At 41.5% G+C, this 24562-nt stretch overlaps 1 long non-coding RNA gene across 8 annotated transcripts in view; it reads right to left on the bottom strand.

The window, feature by feature from the left end:
• The window catches only part of LOC116744468, a 96981-nt gene that overhangs the window by 37257 nt on the left and 35162 nt on the right, over window positions 1–24562 (bottom strand). The gene's annotated exons all lie outside the window — the stretch shown is intronic.

The raw sequence follows: 24562 nt of genomic DNA, 5'->3' as shown, positions 1-24562 counted from the left end.
TAAAGAATAAACAGTTTAATTCCATGGTTTGTGCTTTTCTGGGCCTCTTATTTTTCTTGTTTAATGGCTAATTTTATTAATTTATGGGTTTTTATTTTTAAGATTGGATCCAGATATTTAAAATGAACATGTCTGTGTATGTATATATCTGCATCATTTTAAAGCAATAAAAGAGTAATTGTTATCCTATACAGTGAATTTCTGCCTTTGTCATGAGGCCCACATTACCCAGAGCTTTTATTACATGCAGATAGGTCGGCAGACTTCACATTTTCGTGGAAGTTAGTATTTGTTTTCACACTAAAATCTCTCTAACATAAAATCACATGTACTCTCTTGTAGTTCGCTCTACCTAAACTAACATTTTTTCCTGCATTTTTGCTATCTAAAACATATTCATCCTTCAACAAGCATTTATTGAGCATCTACTACAATGTGAGATCCAAGCATAGAAACAGATCTTGTTCCTGACCCAAAGGGACAGATTCTTAAAAATATGAAACGCTCATCCACACAGAAATGAGGCAATGGTCCAAGGTCATATAGTCCTAAGATTTCTTTAGAGTTCCTCACTTTTACATTCACCCCACTCAGCATTTGAAAATGCTTGTTTTCAGCCTGTATTATTGTCCGTATCACATAATGCAAATCAGGATCATGTAGATGTAGAAGGCGGGGTCCCCTTCTAAAATAATAAAATCACCCAATTATAATTAAGCAGAGTGGCCCACTTGCAAAATAATGTATAAAAACTATGAACTGGAAGAGAATTTAATTATCATTTCCTTCTCTCTCCCTCACAAATGTAGAAACTGAGACCCAGATATTTGTGGGCCTTTCCTAAAATTACCCAGTGAGTTAATGGTAAGTCCAAGAGTAAAATCAGATACAGTAATTTTTATACAAGTATTCTTTTCACTGTATTATAAAATATTTGATTTTTCACTTGATAAGTAAATGCTTTTATTGACAATTACTCTGGAGACTTCAGAGAATTTTAATGAGCAGTGAGTTTCAAATAGAAACCTAGTAAGAAAAACTGCTGAGTTCATATGATATCTATGGTATTAAGTTCCCCTTCCTCAAAAGAAATACTCTGGGACCATAAAAAACATAAAGATGTTGTCATACTTCCTCTCTGCAGGGCAAAGGGGACTTCATGAAAGAACAAAATTTTTAAAATATCTGACCCATTTCCTTTCCCAAAGGCTGGTATCTTCAGGGAACTGAACTACTGCTTTGCTTTGAGCCGTGAATTAGTAAGGATGTTGAAGGTGACAAAACTTTGTAAATATACTAAAATACATTGGACACTTTAAATGGGCGATTTTATAGCATGTAGATTATACCTCTTTATTGAGATATAAAATTGTTTAAATAAGAATGTGGTTGAAACGAGGACTGTCTTTGCTCACGCCTATGATCACATAGGAAATTGGCTGTGTAGCACTAATTCTTCCTGTACTGTTCACACCCCATTTACTTGGTTCAAGAGTGCCCCAAATCAGTTTTGTTTACAGAAGGGGCAACTTCATTCATCTATTTGCTATTTCACTCAACCAGACAAGGGTAACTTTCAGCCACTGTCCTTGGTACTGAAGATATAATTAGAATGTAAGGTCCATGAGGGTAGGGGATTTTTCTATCTTGTTTAGTATGGTATTGTCATTACCTACCATTTCTTGAATGGATGATACACAGGGGAACAAGATAGACATAGTCTCTGCCTCTTCAAACATGTAGTCTAGGTGTTAGGGATTCAGAAAATTAAATGGCGTTTTTTTTTGTTTTTTTTTTTTTGGCGATACGCGGGCCTCTCACCGCTGTGGCCTCTCCCGTTGCGGAGCACAGGCTCCGGACGCGCAGGCCCAGTGGCCATGGCTCACGGGGCCAGTCGCTCCACGGCATGTGGGATCTTCCCAGACCAAGGCACGAACCCGTGTCCCCTGCATCGGCAGGTGGACTCTCAACCACTGCGCCACCAGGGAAACCCATTAAATAGCGTTTTTACTATAGAATTGAAATCATCTATGAAATAGAACTCTGCAGGGCCAGAAAAAAGAGCACTAAATCATATTGTTTCTAAAGTTCTTTTTTGTGATTATTTCACTTGATGACTGAGATGAAAAGCTCAATGTTAGCACTTGTTTTAAACATTTTCTAAGTGGATTCCCTTATACTCTTTCAAAAAGCAGAAACATTCACAGTATCAATATTTAGGACACAGATAGTAAGCATGTTTTGACCCAAATGTTATTTATCATGAATCAGTTATGTTTAAAATGGCCACATATGCTAAGTTAAAAGGGTAGTTTGATTTACTCTATTTGATCTGTTAATAAACAGAGAACAATTGAAGCGATCATAGTTAAACCCTCCTGCCCCTGCTTGGACTGTATGAGAAAATTAAGCACCTTGGAAGTCAACCCTTCATTTTTATTGGGATGTCACTGAAGGATAAGGACCTGTCAGGAGCTGGTCTGTTTCTGCTGGACAAGAGTAAGGTGGGAAGCATTTTTAAAGTTCTGAAATCTGGTTGTAGAAGACAGTTGGGAGGGTAGGGGCTACCCTTGGCATTATGCCTTACTCATTCAATCTACTCTTCAAGAGTTTGGCAGGGGCAGCTACATCTGGCATTTCTAGCCACCTCCTTCCCCCCAAAATTATGATAAGGTTGGAGTTGGAGAGGGTGGAAGGAAGAAAAAATGAATTTGATCTTACTCCCTTCTTCCTATCCCACACATTAAAAGAGAAAAAGAGGTATACCTGAGGGAAGGTGTTTTGGACCCAGTATTCTTTAATATCATGTGCGTTCTATGAAACAGATTTTTTTAATGCTTTCAGAGTGATTTGATGAAATGTAAACGTTTCATTTATTTTCATAAAATTTTCCTAGGACCTACTGGGAAAACCAAAAATAACAATGTAATAAGATACTAGAGTGGGAACAGCAGGGAGAGGCGATGATGATGTGATGATAATAATAACTAACATTAATGCACATCTGCTATGTGCAAGGAACGTACTTGGTATTTTCCATATATTAATCTCAATTTCTGTAGTTATCTGAATCTTAAAACAACAATGTAAAATAATTTTTTTTTTTTTTTTTTTTTGCGGTACGCGGGCCTCTCACTGTTGTGGCCTCTCCCGTTGCGGAGCACAGGCTCCGGACGCGCAGGCTCAGCGGCCATGGCTCACGGGCCCAGCCGCTCCGTGGCATATGGGATCTTCCCGGAGCAGGGCACGAACCCGTGTCCCCTGCATCGACAGGCGGACTCTCAACCACTGCGCCACCAGGGAAGCCCCATAAAATAATTATTATTAACTCCCCTGGTTTTTCATAAGAAATAAGTCTCACAGACGTTTTATACGATGGCATTAGATTCGTGGTGACACTATTATGTTGATTAAGAGCAAGAAATTTCCATCTACACAAACCTCAAATTCATATCCTGAATTCCCTCTGAGAACCCATCTCGTTAGTGGCAATATCACTTCATTTCTTTGATCCTTAATTTCATCATCTAGGAACAGACATTGAATCATTTATTCAACAAAAGTTAGCACCACCTGTGCTGGATACTACAAGGTTAAGGAAAAATAGACAGAGTTCTGCCCTCTTTGGGTTTATATTCACGGGTGAGTACAGCCATTAACCAAGGCATCGGGACTTCCCTGGTGGCGCAGTAGTTAAGAATCCGCCTGCCAATGCAGGAGACATGGGTTCAAGCCCTGGTCCGGGAAGACCCCACATGGTGCAGAGCAACTAAGCCCGTGCGCCACAACTAGCGAGCCTGCGCTCTAGAGCCCGTGAGCCACAACTATTGAAGCTCATGCGCTCTATGGGCCCACGTGCCGCAACTACTGAGCCTGAGTGCTGCAACTACTGAAGCCCATGAGCCTAGAGCCCGTGCTCTGCAACAAGAGAAGCCACCGCAATGAGAAACCCGCGCACTGCAACGAAGAGTAGCTTCTGCTCGCCGTAACTAGAGAAAAAGTCCACACTCAGCAACGAAGACCCAACGCAGCCAAAAAAAATTTTTTTAATAAATTAATTAACCAAGGCATCTCATAGACAAACATAAAATTACCACCATGATAAGCACTAAGCAGAACAAGCATATAGTTGTAGCAGAAACTACATGGTATTCTAGCCATATGTGCTTGGAACCCTTAATCAATTTCTTGCACACCAGTCTGTGGTGTGATTTTGCTCCCAAAGCCAGCACCTGCATTTATTTTTCTTAAGATCATGCTTTCACTGCCAGCACCCACTTTGCCTGCAAGCACAGAAAACCACTGGAAATGTATTCCCTGACTCAACCCTGCACAAACCCTCAACCCATATGTCATTCATTCATTGGTGACTAACCTAGTCAGGAGTAACTCCAGTAACTAAAATTGTTTGAATGCTCAGTAAGGTACTGTTCACTAAATGGGACATCCTGACCCATCGTAATACTGAACACATGGTACCCGTAAAAATGACAATCAAGAAAAAGAAGACAGAATCGTGAAGAAGGCAACAGATGCTCTTGCAACAGCAAAGGAGATTTAAAGGGTAAAAGAAGAGTTTTGTGATTTTGAAGCTTTCCAGGAAATAACTTGAGAAGCAGGTTTATTCATGGCCAAGATTTCTTGAGGCCCTGGATCATCTGACCCTCAGCTGACAGCGTCCTGGCACAGGTGCACGGCTGAGGATCTCAAAAGTCTGAGAGCTGGCAGCCTGGGAATGGCCACCTGCCCAACTCCTCCTTTTCCCAGAGTGGGAGGAAGTTGGTTCCTGTGTGATTATTAATTAAATCCTGACTGGGTGGGCACTTTTAACGTCTTTTCCAAGGGGAGCCTTGCTAGTAAGATCTCATAACTGAACTGGAGCCAGCCTCAGTCAAGCAGCAGGAAACCACCTTTGGCTGGGGCCAGAGCACTTGTTCTCCATCCAAATTTACTCACCCAGGTAGAGGTCTGAGTTGGAGGTCAGCCTGCGATTCTCAATGGATCAATTGTTTCCACCCACCTCCCCTCTGCAAGGTCCGGAAGACATGAAATAGGATTGCGGGGAAGACTAATGTGTTTCTGTACCATATTGTCTACCTGGAAGGCACACTCTGGGTATTGTTCCTAGCACAAAGCGCCTTTCAGAGTTACCCTGTAAAAAAAAACTGCTTTTCAGAAGATTATGTTTGGGAGTTAGGTGTCTCGGTATCCCCAGTACAAAGTGGCAGGGAGATTTAGCAGTGATCTAGATAATCTTATCAACTCAGATAATTCAGATGTTGGTTTTACTGCCTTCAAATGCAGGAGCCAGATAATCATCACCAGCTAGTTCAATTCCTTTCCAAAGCCTTTATTGCTGCACAGAGAAAAGTGGGCTGATAATTACCAAACCCCAATCATGTGCCAGATATTGTCCTATGCTCTGTTTCTGCATTCTCTCCTTTAATTCTCACATCAAATCCCTTATTGTTATTTCCTCCCTTTTAAGGATGAGGAAACTGAGGTTCGATAAAGGTAAATAATTCTCTTGAGGTCACAGAGCAAAACATGATATTGCTGGGTTTAGGATATAAGTCTGTCTCAGGTAGTAAAATCTTTCCACTTAGGAAAGAGAGGAGCTAATTTAAAAAAAAAAAAAAAAAGACACGCCAATAATAAGATTTGTTTAAAAATTGCCCTGTGACTTCCACTTACAGGATGATGGTTTAAGTCTTCTAGAGACCAAGTCTCAATCAAAAATATTTTGGTTAAAATAGGAACAGCACTTGCCTAACGATCTTGAGAGTAAACATAAACAGGCACATTGTTGAAGGGACAAGTGTGGAGAAGCAAATAGCAAAGAAGTTTCTTTTCCTTTCTTTCCTTTCCTTTCCATGAGGAAGCTCAGATATTAGCCTTAATTTTAAAAAAGGCTATAAATCAGCTATTTCAAATATTTCAAAAATGAAAGAAAATCACGCCTGAAGAACTAAACAAAAGTGTAAGAGTGATGGTAAAGTATGAAACCAATGGTCCAAATAGAGAATGTCAACAAAGAGGTTGAAATTATTACAAAACAAACAAACAAAAAAAGAAAAATTCTGGAGTTTAAAAAGTCCACTAACTGAAACAAAAAATAATTTACTAGGGGGGCTAAGAAACAAGTTTGACAAGACAAAAGGAAGAAGCAGCAGACCTGAACACGAACCAGTTGAGATTATTATGGTTTTGTGATACAATTTGAAATCAGAAACTGATGACTCCAGTTTTGTTCTTTTTTGTCAAGATTGGTTTGGCTCTTCTGGGTTTTTTGTGGTTCCATATGAATATTAGGATTTTTTTTTCTATTTCTGTGGGAAAAAAATGCCATTGGAGTTTGGATAGGGATTGCAATGAATCTATAGATCACTTTGGGTAGCATAGACATTTTAAACAATATTAATTCTTCGAATCCATGAACATGGGATATCTTTCTATTTGTGTCTTCAATTTCTTTGATCAATTTCTTACAGTTTTCAGTACACAGTTATTTTAACTCCTTGGTTAAATTTATTCCAAAGTAGTTTATTGCTTTTGATGCTATTGTAAATATAGAATTGTTTTTTAAATTTCTTTTTCTGGTAGATTGTTGATAGTAGAGAAGCACAACTAACTTAACCTGGTGAGGAGAGATCAAGGTGGCAAAGTAGGGGGACACTGAGCTCACTTCCCCACACAAACACATCAAAAATGCACCTACACATGGAGTAATTGTCACTGAAAACAAACAAGACTGACAAGGCCAATACTAGAAACTGGTTTTACCTGACTTGCAGTCCCAACATGCTTTCTAAGAGCTCTGCTGCCTCTCAAAAATAATAAATTCAGCCGAATTCTCAACAACAAGTAATAGAACCCGATTTTCTAGTAACTGAGGATCCTGAAGCCCTGAGTTTCATTACTTAAAGAAAGAGATCTTAAGATTGACTGTCTCTCTTCCCTGAATTGATTAAGCAGATATGACTAACTGCATTAATTACTAAGTGCATTGCTATGGTACACTGAAAAGAAGACCACATCGGAAGCCAGAAAATCTGGGGTTTAGGTTTTATTCTGCATTAATTCTCTGCATGAACTTCATTTATTCTCATACCCTTCTTGAACCCACGATATCATTCGATCTTGCGATTCTCAACCCTGAATGTACATTACAGCAATGTGGAGAGAATGTAAAAAAGATTATGCCATGCCTCACCTCCAGAGATTCTGATTCCACTGATTTGGGATAGAGCTGAAAGTTCCCCAGGTTATTTTTATATTCAGCAGGACTTGGAACCATTGATCCAATTCCAACAACATTGTAGATGAGACATTTAAGGGCTCTTCCAAGCCCTTGAATCTTCCATAATTTTACGGTGGTTTCCAGTCTCTGGAAATCTAAGAATGACTTCAGCCTATTGTGTAAGTGGCCCAAAAGTGCAATTGCTGAAGAAATTTATTTATCTGCCCTGCGTGGGCTCAAAAAGCAAAGATTGAAAACATCTGTGCTGAGTTATTAGTTGCCTCAGTGACATGGGACACAATGAGGATGGGGGAAGATGGTCCTCGGGGAACTTGTTGGAAAACTCAAATCTAACCTTTTTAGATGTATGTCACTGTTGCTATGATCATAACAGCAAACACCCTGCCTACACTCTATTGGTAGGTTTGGTACAACAGGCAGTAGAGTTCTCTGGCTCCACAATCACCTACTTTCCTTCTCACCCAAGAACATCTGAAAACTCACACTGATATTGGCGTAACTCTTGACAACAGAACTACTCAAACCACTTTTGGTTGGTGAAGGTCACAGAGGAATGAGACAGGGGCATAAATGAGCCCTGCTCTACTGAGAAAAAAAATACAGCTTAAGTTCAAGATTGAATTTGAAAAGTTAGTGTTCTCTCTCTGTCCTCTTTCCAATTCCCTAGATTCCCTACTCCTAAAAGGAAGTCAGCTTTACTGTTCAATTGTTTTAAAATAGAACTTTATTAGAGTATAATTGCTTCTCAATACTGTATTAGTTTCTGTCGCACAACAAAGCGAATCCCCATATGCACACACATGTCCCCATATCCCCTTCCTCTTGAGCCTCCCTTCGATCCTCCATATCCTACCTCTCTAAGTCATTGCAAAGCACTGAGCCAATCTCCCTGTGCTATGCTGCTGTTTCCCACCAGCCAAGTATCTTACATTCGGTAGTGTATATATGTTGATGCTACTCTCTTCGCCCTCCCACCCCATGTCATCAAGTCCATTCTCTATGTCTACCTCTTTATTCCTGCCCTGCAACTAGGTTCATCAGTACCACTTTTTTTTTTTTTTTTTTTAGATTCCATATATATGTGTTAGCATACGGTATTTGTTTCTCTCTTTCTGACTTACTTCACTCTGTATGACAGACTCTAGGTCCATCCACCTCGCTACAAATAGCTCAATTTCGTTTCTTTTTATGGCTGAGGAATATTCCATTTATATGTGCCACATCTTTATGCATTCATCGGTCAATGGACATTGGGTTGCTTTCATGTCCTCAGTATTGTAAATAGTGCTGCAGTGAACACTGTGGCACACGTCTCTTTTTGAATTATGGCTTTCTCAGGGTATATGTCCAGTAGTGGGATTGCTGGGTCGTATGGTAGTTCTATTTTTAGTTTTTTAAGGAACCTCCATACTCTTTTCCATAGTGGCTGTATCAATTTACATTCCCACCAACAGTGTAAGAGGGTTCCCTTTTCACCACACCCTTTCCATCATTTATTGTTTCTAGTTTTTTTGATAATGGCCATTCTGACCAGCGTGAGGTGATACCTCATTGTAGTTTTGATTAGCATTTCTCTAATAATTAGTGATGTTGAGCACCTTTTCATGTGCCTCTTGGCCATCTGCATGTCTTCCTCGGTGAATGTCTATTTAAGTCTTCTGCCCATTTTTTAACTGGATTGTTTTTTTGATATTGAGCTCCATAAGCTGTTTGTATATCTTGGAGACTAATCCTCTGTCTGTTGTTTCATTTGCAAATATTTTCTCCCATTCTGAGGGTTGTTTTTTTGTCTTGTTTATGGTTTCCTTAGCTATGCAAAAGCTTTTAAGTGTAATTAAGTTCCATTTGTTTATTTTTGTTTTTATTTCTGTTACTCTAGGAGGTGGGTCAAAAAAGATCTTCTGTGGTTTATGTCAAAGAGTGTTTTTCCTGTATTTTCCTCTAATAGTTTTATAATGTCTGACCTTACATTTAGGTCTTTAATCCATTTTGAGCTTATTTTTATGTATGGTGTTAGGGAGTGTTCCAATTTCATTCTTTTACATGTAGCTGTCCCGTTTTCCCAGCACCACTTATTGAAGAGGTTGTCTTTTCTCCACTGTATATTCTTGCCTCCTTTGTCATAAAGTAGGTGCCCATATGTGCATGGGTTTATCTCTGGGTATTGTATCCTGTACCATTGATCTATATTTCTGTTTTTGTGCCAGTACCATACTGTCTTGATTACTGTAACTTTGTAATAGAGTCTGAAATCAGGGAGCCTGATTCCTCCAGCTCCGTTTTTCTTTCTCAAGATAGCTTTGGCTATTCGGGGCCTTTTGTGTTTCCACATATGTGTGAAATATTTTGTTCTAGTTCTGTGAAAAATGCCACTGGCAATTTGATAGGGATTGCACTGAATCTGTAGATTGCTGTGAGTAGTATAGTCATTTTCACAATATTGATTCTTCCAATCCAAGAAGATGGCATATTTCTCCATTTGTTTATGTCATCTTTGATTTCTTTCATCAGTTTTTTATACTTTTCTGAGTACAAGTCTTGCGCCTCCTTAAGCAGGTTTATTCTTTTTGTTGCAATGGTAAATGGGAGTGTTTCCTTAATTTCTCTGATTTTTCATTGTTGGTGTATAGGAATGCCAGAGATTTCTGTGCATTAATTTTGTATCCTGCAACCTTACCAGATTCATTGATTAGTTCTAGTAGTTTGCTGGTGGCATCTTTAGGATTTTCTATATATAGTATAATGTCATCGGTAAACAGTGACAGTTTTACTTTTTCTTTTCCAATTTGGATTCCTTTTCTTTCTTTTTCTTCTCTGATTTCTGTGGCTAGGACTTCCAAAACTATGTTGAATAAGAGTGGTGAGAGTGGACATCCTTGTCTTGTTCCTGATCTTAGAGGAAATGCTTTCAGTTTTTCACCATTGAGCATGATGCTTGCTGTGGGTTTGTCATATATGGTCTTTATTATGTTGAGGTAGGTTCCCACTATGTCCATTATCTGAAGAGTTTTTATCATAAACGGTGTCAAATTTTGTCAAAAGCTTTTTCTGCATGTATTGAGATGATCATATGGTTTTTATTCCTTAGTTTGTTAATGTGGTGTATCACATTGATTGATTTTCGTATATTGAAGAATCCTTGCATCCCTGGGATAAAGCCCATTTGATCATGGTGTATGATCCTTTTAATGTGCTGTTGGATTCTGTTTGCTAGTATTCTATTCAGGAATTTTGCATCTATGTTCATCACTGATATTGATCTATAATTTTTTGTGTGATATCTTTTCCTGGTTTTGGTACCAGGGTGATGGTGGCTTCATAGAATGAATTTGGGAGTGTTTCTCTCTCTGCAATTTTTTGGAAGATTTTGAGAAGGATAGGTGTTAGCTCTTCTCTAAATGTTTGATAGAATTAGCCTGTGAAGCCATCTGGTCCTGGACTTTTGTTCGTTGGAAGAGTTTTAATTATAATTTCAATTTCATTACTTGTGATGGGTTTGTTTATACTTTCTAATTCTTCCTGGTTCAGTCTTGAAAAATTGTCCCTTTCCAAGAATCTGTCCATTTCTTTGTGGTTGTCCATTTTATTGGCATATAGTTGTTTGTAGTAGTCTCTTATAATCCTTTGTATTTCTGCAGTGTCCATTGTGATTTCTCCTTTTTCCTTTCTAATTTTATTGATTTGTGTCCTCTCCCTTTGAGGTCTCTCATGAGGTTTCAGGAAAGATGTTAGGGAGGTCTCAGTAATCTGAATGCTGGGCTGGGGAATCTGCTTCCAAGATGGCTCACTTACGTGGTTCTGGGCAGGGGACCTCACCTGGGAGCCCAGCAGGCTTCCTGGGCTTGAGTGGGCGGAGCAAACACCCTCCTCTCCTCTCTTCTCTTGCTCCTCTGGTCTGGGGTCAGGAAGCCCCCTCCCACCTGCCGCTCCTGATCTCCCCGGCCTCAGGGGCGCCAATCTTGTCTGGCCTGCACTTCTCCTCCCCCTTTTCTCCCCCTATGTCCTACCGGTTCACTCTGGGGTTCCACCTGTCTCCTTGGAGGTTAGAGTCTCCCACCAGTGGCCGGCAGGCACCCTAGCTGTGGGGAGATGCTAACTCCACATCTTCCAACATGGCCATCTTGAATCTGCCTCTGTTGTTGAATACTGATCTTCAGTACTTAGCCTCTGCCATTGTATTTATTTTTCTTTCTCCAGAGAAAAACCACCCCACTCTGGGGTTTAGGATTCTATATCAAGAACAGAGAATATTGGAGCTCAGACAGAGGTGAGTTGGGCCTCCTCCAAGATTTCTCTTTCTTTTTTTTTTTTTTTTAAGACTTCTTTCTACCTATGCCTGGCACCAAATGCCTGAGTTTTCTCTTAATATTTTGGAGTTAATATCTGCTTTAATGAGTTAATATCTCATTCAATTTAATTCACTCTGTTTCTTTTCTTTAAGGTGACTTATGGGGATGAAATTAGAGAATTTGGATTATCAAACGGATAAAAGAATAAAAACCAAATCTACTCAAGAGATTTAATTCTCTTTTTATCAAGGTTAGTTAACCCTCTTTTCTAGTTAAAATGTGTGTGAAAATGTGTGTGAAAAATATGTGTTACAATCAGGCCTCAATTTTTCCAATTTGCAAAAGGAGAAATTTGGACAACATAACTTTAAAGGCTTTCTCCTGCTGTAACACTTAATTTCCATTTTATCTCAACTTTTCCCTACAGAAAGTTGTTTCCTATTAAAATTATACTTAGGTTTAGGGTTTAAGTAAAAAAAATAACACTTGGTGCTTTTTACTTTGCCTTAGGTAGTATTTTGTACTTTAATTCATTTGTATTAATTTTGGCCCCGAAAGTAGGTTAGAGATGATAGGATGAAGAAAATGATACTAATTCATTGACATGTTCCATAAATACCTGTTATTTGCCACAACTTAACTCAATATTAGAAACACTAGATAAGATATGGCCCTTTCTTTTACATACCTCTTGGCCTCATCTTTTATATCTCTCTTAGTGGAGAGATAAAACTGTACTTTACAATAAAACATATCTTTTTATAAGAGATAACGTAGCAGTATGTACAAAGTGCTTTGGGAAAACAGAAAAGAAAAATTTTAGTTCTGTTTAATGGATTCAGAGAAGATTTCACAAATGGGATGGGATCTGAGATGCTTCTAGAAGGATGGCTAGAAGAGTAATAGGTAGAGAAGAGGCAAGGGAAATCAAGGCAAAAGGAACAGCATGCTCAGAGTTATGAGTGTGGCAGCCAGCCTCCAAGAAAGCCCCCAGTGATCTCTGTCACCTGCTATTCATGCCCTTCTGTAGTCCCTTCTTGTACTGAAGGGAAAAAAAAAAAAAGCCAACCTGTGTAACCTATAAAATATTGCCAAAATGCCTGTGTGTGTTTCCAAGGCTAGGCCATATAGAATATTTTCTTGTCTGTCTTGGTCCCTCTCGGAGTTCACACTCTGAGGGAAGTCCGTCACCATGCTGTAATGATGCTCAAGCAGCACCATGGAGGTGACCCCATGAAGAAGACCTGAGGCCCCCTGACAACAACCAGAACCATGTAAGTGAGGCATCTTGGCTCAGCAGATTCCCCAGCCCAGCGTTCAGATGACTGAGACCCGCCTAACATCTTTCCTGAAACCTCATGAGAGAACTCAAACCAGAACCACACAGCTGACCACTTCTAAATTCCTGTGAGATAATACATGTTTATTAGTGAAAACCACTCAATCTGGGGGTAATTTGTTACACTGTAATATGTAGTTAATATAGGTGGCATCCAAGTTTATGTCATGCTCTGAGATAAGAGGGGAACTGGTAAGGGATGGGGTCCAGAAGGGAAGGGGATGATGGGATTGGAAAGATCTTGTAGTCAGGGGGGACAATAGAGAGCTGTAAGAGGGGACTGTTGTTGACTTTAGCAAAAAATTGATGCAACTGGATTTGAAAGTTAGAAGGTAAATGCCTAGACACCAGAGCATGATCTGAAGAAAGGTGTTGGCAGATATGATATTAGCCTTGAATTACAGTGATTTTTTTTTTCCTACTGGATTGTCTGTGTCTACCTTTATGAGAGGCTGACTTTCAGAGGAGTTGCAAGAGAATTTATGGATTCCCACCTCCTTCCCTCTTCAAGACTCTTATCTACAGCCTTCTTAACCGATAACCTTCCTACATCTGCTTGATTGTCTCCAGGGATGGGAAGCTCACCACCAGATGAGCCAGCCACCAACATGTTGATTTGAAGAGCTCTATGGCTCCCTATAATTCTAACGGACTACTGGACTGGGTGTTAGGCTTGTCCCTCCCACTAAACAACTGGCCACCTTAGGACTAGGATTTTTAAGATCAGTGAAGACTTGGATGGGGTTCAAGACTCTAGGGGCTGCCACTAGTCTGCTCATCCTCTTGAGATGAGCTCAGACAGATCACTAATAAAGTAATGATTCTGAGCTCTAACCCCAGAGGTACTCATTAACTCTAGGTTGGTGTCTGAGAAGTAGAGTGATTGAAACTTTACCATTACTACCATTTCTAGACCTGGCTTTACCCAACTGAGCAAAGGAATCATCTGAGGGAAAGCTGAACCCAACTCACTCTCTCTAGTTGATATCTGATCCTGCAGCTATTTTAAAGCACTGGATTGAAAGAAGAGGCTTTGCGTTGATTTCGCAGTTTTCTGAATACTCCAGAGAGTTCACACTGTGATAGATCATGTGCCCACTCACTCTGATGGCCCTCCTGTGGCCACGGAAAAAGGTGGTGGGAAGGTTGCAGTCCTAGGATGTCTGTGATGAAGATTGAGGTCATGGTTAATCAAGACTTGGCTCAGACCAAGCCCTGGTAGAGGAAGCACGAGAAGCATTCCAGCTTGTATAAATCCCTTGCCTTTCCAGCCCAGGGTTACAACACTTGGCGACCATGAGAGGCCTGTTAAGCGATTTGGATGTCCATACAGTTGTTTAATCAGTAGGTTCAATCGTGTGGAGTTCTAACAACTTTTAATCATTCAGTATATTATACAATCCCTGTAGGTCCTGCCAAGACACAGTTTCAAGAGAGAGGAAATAAAGTAATGGAAGCAAGATTGTGCATGAGGTCACCTTCTCTCTTGTTTTACGTAAGAGCTTAAACTCAAGTGTCACATTTATGTTGGTATTGTGTTAATGTTGGTCATCCAGTTGATTTATGAAACTTTATTTCAGGATATGTAATAGGAGGCTCCTTAAATTTCAGAAGTGTAGTGTAGTAAAAAAAAAAAAAAAAATGGGCTTTAAAGTCAGAATGACCCACTTGCATATTATGGCTTTGTTGGGACATCTAGATTCAATATGGCAGGGAGTACAGTTAGCTGAGAACTTTCAGCTACACTACCCTCATTACTCACATCAGCCTCTGAGCACAGTGGGGATACTGGAGGATGACCATTTCTGCTCAACGTGGGACATCCCTAATGAGCAATCATTGCTCTGGAGCTCCCTGTTGAATTGGCCCACACTTTGTCAAAGCCACTGCCCCATCCCCCAGTCCTACACACACACACACACACACAGACAATGAGCCACCAGAACTACTAATTCCATCTCAGTGTCTCCTTCCCAAAGGATCCAACTAACAGAGTAAGTTACTTAAACTCTCTGTGATTCCATTTTTTCCTCTTTCAAATTACATTGTTACCATATACATCATCAGAATTTGGAAGAGGTTAAATGAGGTACAATATGTAAAGTATCTTGGCTCATGACAGACCAAGATTTTTTTCCTTCACCCAACTCACTAGAAAGACCTTTTTCACCACCGGTGTGTGAAAATGAGATAGCTTCTTCACTTCCATTCACCAACTGTGATATGCCTAGGATAGCATTAACCACCCTAAAGGGGATGGGATGCTGGAAACATACAACTGTAGAAGAAGCACAGGTCTGTGAGCATCTTGGGGGTGGGGACTTCGGGTTTCCTAAGTGCCATGACAAATGGAAATACAGGGTGTGAGAGGGGAACACGGAGAAGGAAAATATACCCTGAAACGTCAAGAAAAACTACCTGGGAAGAAAACACTCCATTTGAGCCTGGAAGAATGAGTACACCATCACCAAGCAAAAGAGGAAGGTTGTTGCCAGAAGAGGGGCCAACCTTTGCCAAATCTCCAAGACACCAGAGAACAAGGTCAAGACAAAGGCAAGATGTTCCACGGATATTACAGAACAAACTGGGGAAGAAGGAAGAGGGTCCCAGCAGAGCTGCCCCATGAGAGGTTCATGGCAGGCATTATGTACCGCACTGCCCAGAAAAGGAAGCTGAGTAGGGCCAGGAGGGGTTAAATGCCTGGTCCACGATCACAGGGTAGTAAAGTCACTGAGCCACCCAGAGACAGCCCAGGTCTTTGATGCTCCTCCACCTGCAAATGTATGAATATCCCCCCATTGGAAGTTCCGGCGGGGAGGGGGGGGGGCGGGGTCCAGACAAGCCCCAACTAGGTCTTAATTAGCTGATCGCCTATGGAGCACGGAGAGGGGCACAAAATCAACACTTCGGGCCTTTTCTGGGGAGAGGATCTCTGTGCTCAGTAGTTCAGGGAATTTGAGCTCCTTGAAAGCACAGTTTTGGAGAAACAGAAGCCAGTGTGCACATTCCCAGGATTCAGTCCCCCCCTCCCGAATCAATTATGCTTAAGTGATGTCAAGAGCCTGACAGAGCCACAAAAGAAGGAACAATCTTTAACCTCAAAATTGAAGCTGATCCTCATGCCTTAACCTAAGCCTTTGTGTCTGGCCCTCCTTGCAAGCCCAGGTCTGGTTCTCATTGCTTTTGTGGATTTAAGTAAAAGCCTTCACATAATTTAGGGTTTGCATTAGTATTTCTTTTGCTATAATATAAAAAAAGAAAAAAAACACCCAAATCCCTACAATCCAGGCCATTGATCTAGTGGACAAAGGCTGTCCTAATAGAGCATTTTCCCCAAGAATGAAGAGGACACCGTACAGGCAATGGCATGAAGTGGGTGAAGTACAGCCCCTTTTAAACGAGCCAGAGGAATGACCTATATAGGAAAAGAATCTTAAAAAAAGTGGATATATGTATATGTATAACTGATTCACTTTGCTGTATACCTGAAACTAACACAACATTGTAAATCAACTATACTCCAATAAAAACTTTAAAATAAGAAAACTTTTTTTAAAATTAAAGAGCCAGAGGGACCTGAACTGTTCCCATCCCCTGCTATTGCTTATTGGTGCAGGGAGGCTAATGCAAACCATGCAGATCAGATGGCTACTACAGGAGGCTGCAGGAACAAACTGAGACGGCTGGACCAAAAAGCTGCCTTCAGATGCCATTTCTCTAGAAGGAACCGCATCTCATGCCGGGCAAGAACACAGAGACCAATCTAGCTCAGCTCCCTCCACCTTCTATGTGGAGAAATGCAGGATTTGACTGGACAGGTGACTTGCTCCAAATCAAGGTCAAGTTCATGGCACAGGCAGAAATGGAATCCGAACTTTCTGGTTTCCAGACCATCAATCTGACTTGGCTCAGCTACTCAGAAGGCAATGAAAGGCTCTGGGTCCAAGCTTTTCTCTCCATTTGGGTGAGAAAACTGGGACACAATTGGAAAAAAAGGTTGCCCAGGGAACAGTGAAAAAAATTTTTTAAATAAAAACTAAACAGTTTTGGCAGCAATAGAAAGTTGTGAAATGCTTTTTTAGATGTTTCATATTCTCATCGTCTTTGTGCACACAGATGGGTGTGTGTTGTATCCATGCAGCTCTGTGTAAATATAGACTTCTCAGCTGTCCATGCCACATGGTTTGGGATTGACAGATGTGACCTGTATCAACAAGGAGAGCATCCTGATTTATACCTGATGCTGCAACTACAGAAAGAAACATCAAACATAGGTGATGTTGGCAGAGGGGAAAAGATCGTCGAAGTTGAAAAGGCTCTTAGGAGATTACCCGCTTCAGTATGTCCCAAAGAATAATCCACGGGAAAGTAATTTGCTTTTCTAAAGGGAAAAAGGTCCGGTGATCAAATGGCTTTGGGAAACTTCACTTTAAACCCAATCAAACAGGTTTCTTTATTATCGGACTCCTTCGCTGCAGGGTCTTTACTATGGTGATGTGTACTGACGATTTCTAGGAGAGGAATCTAAGATACAAACTCCCCCAAACTTATATGCCCACCGAACCCCTTTTCATTCTGAGGACAATCTCATGAGACTAATGTTTCTTGGAAGATAACCTTTCAATGTTGACCTTTTCCAATATCCTAATGTTACAGATAAGAAGAAAAGAGGCTGAGAGAAAAAGTGACTTGGAATAGGTCACATTAATCATCAGTGGCAGAGTCAGGACTCAAACCTAGACCTTCCTTCAGACAATAACCAGAAAGACCAAATCCCTCTCTTGCTGCTGTATCCCTAATGTGATTCTAATAGAGTTTTCAATAAGTAGTAAACCAGCAACTAACCAATGAGAGTTAAGTGTTTTACCTATATTATCTTATACGGTCTTGAACAAGATCTTAAGAGATACTCATATTACCAGTTTTACAGATAAGGACATTGAAACGTAATAGATTGGCCATTTGACCTCAGGCAAGTAGTAGTACACAGAAAGTGAGTCAATGACTGAATGATACAGGATAAGATACTTTTTACTACACGTATAAATGACTACCCCCAGATATTTCCCCAAAAAGAGGAAGCCTTGGGGACAAAGGGAGAAATAATAAAGGAATTATGGTTTTCCCGTGACCACGTCAGAGATCGCTCTCTCAAACTGGAGCTGAAGACCGCAACCCGGAACCAACAGCTCCATAATTCAGTCCCATGTCCAACACAATTTGTGCACAGACTAGAGAGACGATGTAGGTCTTGCAGTATAACCTCATTTCTGAGCCTCCCACATCAAAGCCTGAGAGATCCCATCCTGGCCATAAGGAAGGCATTAGCCCAGCCTTCCCACACTTGCACCGTCTCTTGAAAGTTGCTCAAGTCTTTTCTACCACCACAGAAATCTCATCTCTTGGGATTTCAAATTGTTTCCCATCCTTGCACTTAATTCTGCGCTCCTGAGTCACAACGGAAAAACCTTACAACTTAAAGCTAGAATTCCTAAGACTGGACCCTGGCTCTGGACCAGCGTCACATGCTATGGGACCCTGGACAAATCATCTGAGAGATAAGAGAATCACTACTATCATCATCTAAGTGCCATTTTTTTTTTTTTTTTTTTTTTTTGCGGTACGCGGGCCTCTCACTGTCGTGGTCTCTCCCGTTGCGGAGCACAGGCTCCGGACGCGCAGGCTCAGCGGCCATGGCTCACGGGCCCAGCCGCTCCGCGGCGTGTGGGATCTTCCCGGACCGGGGCACGTACCCGCGTCCCCCGCATCGGAAGGCGGACTCTCAACCACTGCGCCACCAGGGAAGCCCTAAGTGCCTATTATTGACTTTACCCATCATTATCAGCTTTAAGCTTCACAGAAAACCATTGGGACAGCCGTTATAATTGCCCACGTTTTCTAAACAAGGAAATGCGGCACAGAGAAGCTAAACTAGTTCTCCAGTTTATGATTTCGGTAGAGAGCAGAGCTAGAGTTTGAACACAGATAGTCTGGGTCCACTGCTTATTAACCACCTGGCAAAAGAAGCACTTTTGACTTGCGTGTACGGTATGTTGTGAGTGTGTAACGTGAATGAATTCTGCTGTCACAAGCCTAGGAGGTAGGTATTGTCATCCCCACTGTAAACATGGGGAGACTGAGTGTCAAAGAGATTTTTAAATCTCAACGTCATCCTTGCAGCAAATGACGGGTAGGTACAGAATCGGGACTCAGAGCTGTGTGTCTGCAAGACCCAAGCTTCTGCATCCATGGTGCCGACGTTCACGATTTCCTCGCTTACACATGAAGGTAATAATAATACCCCTCCTCTCAATGACTGTAGCGAAGATCGTGGTATGTGAAAGCTCACGCGAACTCTATGCCCGAGGATGGCCGCCTGTTCTCATCTTTGTCTATACAAACCAACAACGAGGAATCTCTCTGGCAGGCTGCCAACTGCTGACTCTGGGTTCATGTGTTGGCTGGATGTTTGATTCACTCACCTAATTTTTTTTAGGGCCTTTTAAAACATATGAGGTAATTTGTCTTTGTTGGTTAAAAAAAAAAAAAGATTTAGTGATGAATTCACCCAGCAGCATAATTAACCCCAGGCCTGTCTGTCCCTGAGGAAATCCTTCCTATCTTAGCAAAACACAGGCAACCCAGGGCCCAGGGGCACTTCATTTTTAGCTAACCTAACACAAAATGCTTCGAGTCAACAGGTTTTTATTCCTGCCACCTCTAAGAGCCTCCGCTTCTCCCCAAAGCAAAACAAAGGAATAGTTTTTGCCAGCCTTAAGGCTGACCAAACAATGTGAATGCCCACTGATAACTATTAAGAACGGCTGGATTCTTGGTTTGTATTTCAAAAGATGCTCCTTCGGGTTGAAAGGAACAACGGGGGATGTTTAGGAAGCGGAAGACACTTGTTATGCCTGCCATTGCTTCTAGAACGTGTCTCTACTTGATTTTCAAAAGGCTTTCTCAGCATATAGGCTACGTGGTTGCCAGCCCACCTCAAAATGACAGAAGGATTTGCTCAAAACAGAGAGTTTGCGTTTTAATTTTAAATCATGCTTTGTTCCTGCCCACAGAGCAACCAAAAATGTGAGGAAATGTTTGCAATCCATCCGCAGTGGTTTAGATCATCTGGCTATCGTATGACCTTCGGTGATCTGATTCATCCCTCTCTTGGCTTTGCCAAAAAGTTGCTTGCTCTCCAGTTCTTCCTCTCACTGGCTGTTCAGCGATAAAATGTTTTCTCCCTACCAATCAAAGATAAATGGGGTGGGGGGGTAGGGGGAAATCCTGTGGAGATCCTACTGTCAGCAGGTGTGTGTCGGTTTAGATGGCTTTTGCCCTCACGTGCTGAAGTCCATGTGCTTTCCTAACGGTCCTCAGACTCACTGGGTTTGTGTCCACGAGGAAACCCAATGGAGTTTTTGCAGCCAGCTAAGAAAATAAACAGCATTTCTCCTCTACTCCTAGGGAAGTAACATGACCAAAGCAGGCAGGACTCACAGAAATAATCGAACTAGGAGACCCAGCAAGTCCTAGTAATTAAGGTTCCAACCAAATCGATAGGAATGAAATAATTCTGAGGCTGCTTCATGCAGGGTCTGTGAAATGACACTTCAGATGTACAAAAACAAGACTTATGGTCTAAATCTCCTTATGTAAATGTTATCTTGCTGAGCTCCTACCTTGATTATACAGGGCCCTTTATGATCACTCCATAGGCATCCCAGTGCATTGTGGGATACTGCTGAGAGGTGAGGATGCTTTTCTCCTGCTGTGTCTTTTCCTGCAATTACTCCCCTGACTCTGATACCCAACCCTGTGAACTTCTCCAAACAGTCCAGCCATGCTCTCCAGCCTCCCCCTGCTATGCTGTGCTCTCTTCTGTTCTGCTTAATAAAATCTTATCGTTAAAGACTGAGCTCAAATGTCACGTTTCTGGATTCACCTTTAATCGACTCTACTTTGGGTTTTCTCAGCGTGACACTGGTCGGTTGAAAAACATGATCACAGTATTTTGCAATGCCTCCCAACAAAAATAGGATTCTAGTTACTCATTCTTTAGCCTTAAATTTGCTTTGAATAATACGATGTGGTGGAAGTGACACTATGTTAATTCTACAACCCAGTTCCCAAGAGGCCTTGAAATGTCCTCTTTTGCTCTTTGGAAATGCTGGCCTGAGCCCACAATATTAAAAAATTCAGTCGTTCCTACTGGAGAATATAAAGCCATGTGGAGAAGATCCAAAGTGCCCCCAGAGAATGCTAACACCAAATGCCACCAGCCCACCCAGGCTGAGCTAACAGGTGACAGCAGCCCCATGATGGATCGCAAACAAGCCAAGAGAAGAACCACCTGGCTGAGCCCAGCCCAAACGGCAGAACCACGAGCAAACAAATAGTCATGGTTTCAGGACACAACATTTTGAGGTGGTCTGTTGGATAGCAGTAGATAACAGATGAAATAAGACATTTTTCTAGGTGTTTTAGAAAGGTTCACATACATATAGGAAGTCACAGGAACCTCTGTTTTGGGGAAGGTGGGTTATTTCCATAGGAAATTTCTCTCTTTCTCCTATTCTCTTTATCCAACTAGCTTCTATTTGCTATTCAGGTCTCTAATTAGACAACCTTTCTGTGGGGATTCTTCTCCAACTCCCCTGAGATGGGATCAGGTGCTTCTCTGCCAGGCTCCCTAGCACTCTCTTCTTTCTCCTATTATAGTACCTTTCACACGCTTATGGTTGTAATACCTGTTTTCCCATCCGACTGAAGGCTCAACAAAGCAAGCACAGAGCCTGCCTCAGCCGTTATTGTGCTCCCAGCTTTGGTTTCGCACATGCCATGCGTGGGAAGAATTTTCTGCTTGTGTGTCTCATCAGTCCATCAAGTGTTTACTGATGCCCTCACCAGGTTACCCATTCCGCTGCAGGACAGTGGCACGTGTGCCAGTGTTTTCCTTTAAATGAGATACACTCTGCCTCTATTTCTATTTTCTGTTTATAGGCTTACATCTGACCACCGAGAGCTCCCAAAACATCCCCTGCATGTTTGCATATTTGAATACAGGTGCTATGCTCCCCCCTTAAACATCTCCTCTTCGGCCTACAGACTAAGAAATCGCTGAGGGCCCTGGAGAGGTATGGCCCAGAGTAGGATCTGACCAAAAAGTCTTTGTTTAATTCAACTGCATTCTATTTGGAAAAGGGAAAACAATCACAAGTGACACTAAATTCCTTTCAGGGGATTGAATATTTCTTGTTGTCCCAGTGTTGCAGGGGAAACTAGAAAGAGGCTGTAGAAAGAACAGTGTTTGCAATCAGGTAAATTTGGGATTGAACCTCTTTTCCACCACTAGGTAGTTTATGACAATGCAGAAGTGACTAAGAAACAACACTGAGAATCAGCTGCCCCAAGTTTAAAGGGGGGGATACAGTTACTTCTCTCACAAAATTAAACTGTACATATGTCTAAAATCTCATTGGTTACATACATTCACTGCATAGAAGCACGCAGAGAGTCCTAGCTCCTTATTTGCTGTTGTTTCCTACTGGATACAACTTCTGTCCATCTGGTGCCCTGGTTGACCTGGGAGTCTAATAAATCCTGCCACTGAAACAGGTATTTAATGTAGAACACTTCCCATGACTGCCAAAGTGTAAAAGAGTAGGTAAAGAAGAGATGACAGCTGCCTCTGAACCTTGAGATTTGGTAGCTCACTAGTCCTGTGTCAGCTTGGAAATTGAGTGTGTGTGTGTGTGTGTGTGTGTGTGTGTGTGTGTGTGTGAGAGAGAGAGAGAGACAGAGAGAGACAGAGATAGTCACACCTATGCAGACAGCCACAGGACCCTCTCTGTGAATAGGTGTAGGGTGGAGACTTGGGGAGGACTGTTCCCTACGAGGTGCTCTGAACCAGCCCCATCTCTGACCAGCAGTGGGAACGTAGCGCCCTCTAGTGTTCCTTGAACACATTCCACGGTGCTGTGAGGTAGCAGCCGCTGCTTGGCGCATCTCTAGGTAGATGCTGCCATCTCCTGGTTAGAGTCACATTTTGCAACCTTCAAATGTTCAAAGTTCTAAGCCGGAAGCTACAGGGGCTGGGCGTTTTTCAACTGAAGCCCCAAAGTCGGCTTGTGGAAGGCATAAAAACACGAAGGAAAAGCGAGCTGGCTGTCAGCAGAGCCCATAATTACCGCAAAACATGCTCTGGGTCCATCTTCCCCTACACATATCTCTGCCATTGCACTTTGCAGACTGGCATGTGCTCCTAGCTTTCCTTCTGGTCTTTGAAGACCCTGGATGAGAGGCATGATTCTGAAGCATCAATGTTATATGAAGATTTTGTTGTTGTTGTTGTTGTTTGGGGTGGGAATTAAGCGATTCTACACGTTTAAAAGTAAATTTTAAAAAAAAAAAAAAAAAAAAAAAAAAGTAAATTTTAAAAGTTCTTCATACACTGAAACATGTGGTCCAAAATACTGGTAGATAGCCTAAACATAGCAGTTATTTTTCACTTAATAACTCCCTTTCTAACCCTGCCCCTCAACACAACACACCCCAAACAAGGTGTTATGTTCACCTCCCCAGAACTGCACACATCTGTGACTGCACACTCGTCAGCTACTGCCTAACCTGTTTGATTACCTCTGGTGATGGAACTCTCACTACCCAAAGTAGATGCTGATTCTACTGTTGGACCTTATTTGTTAGCAAGTCCTCATCTGTCTGGCTCCTTTTCGTGTGACCCACGTTGAGAAGTACAAAGAGGATTTCACTATCCATGTTCATCAGAATTAATTTTCTTAGGTTCTTCAGCCTCAGCTCTCATGATACAGGTTTCAAAATCTTTATCATACTTCTCCTACTTATTCGGATATGCTTTATTTTGTTAATATCCCTCTCAAACTGAGTTTATCAGAGTTTTACAAAATGCCTTGATCAGTAGGACCATGATCTTCTTGTTCTGTACACCAGAGTTGTATCAATGCATTTAAAGAAGCATACACGTGGGCTTCCCTGGTGGCACAGTGGTTGAGAGTCCGCCTGCTGATGCAGGGGACACAGGTTTGTGCCCCGGTCCGGGAAGATCCCACATGCCGCGGAGCGGCTGGGCCCGTGAGCCATGGCCACTGAGCCTGCACATCTGGAGCCTGTGCTCCACAACGGGAGAGGCCACGACAGTGAGAGGCCCTCGTACCGCAAAAAAAGGAAAAAAAGAGAAGCATACATGTGGTTTGAAAAGGTTAATAAACATTTTTATACAATGTCATCCAGCTCTCTTTCATAGAAAGTTCTACTAAATTTTCTATATACTGACCCTGGCCTTTCAGCCAGAATATAAAGTACTCCCATTTATGCCATGACAAGATTGGCTCTGGCTTCTGTTTTCAGACTTTCCATCTACTCATCTTCCTCTTTGATTATGAGAGTCTAAAGCTACGGTTTCTGTTTACCATCTCTGAAGTATGGGAAATGCTGATTTTCAGGCATGTCTACACTGGTCATAACTGTGTAGAAACCACTCATTCTATTTTAAATATTTCTTTAAATAACCTCATTTTTTTTACATAAATGTACTAAAAAAGAATCTTTTTATTACTATCATACTTGAAAACCTAGCACCATTTGTCTTTAGAAGGAAAGTGCAAAAATAAATTGAGGAAAAACTAAACAAAT

The sequence above is a fragment of the Phocoena sinus genome, chromosome 19, assembly GCF_008692025.1.
Source record: "Phocoena sinus isolate mPhoSin1 chromosome 19, mPhoSin1.pri, whole genome shotgun sequence".
In the NCBI taxonomy this organism is placed as follows: Eukaryota; Metazoa; Chordata; class Mammalia; order Artiodactyla; family Phocoenidae; genus Phocoena; species Phocoena sinus.
Note: the sequence above shows the minus strand (reverse complement) of the source record. Positions and strands in the feature narration are given on the sequence as shown.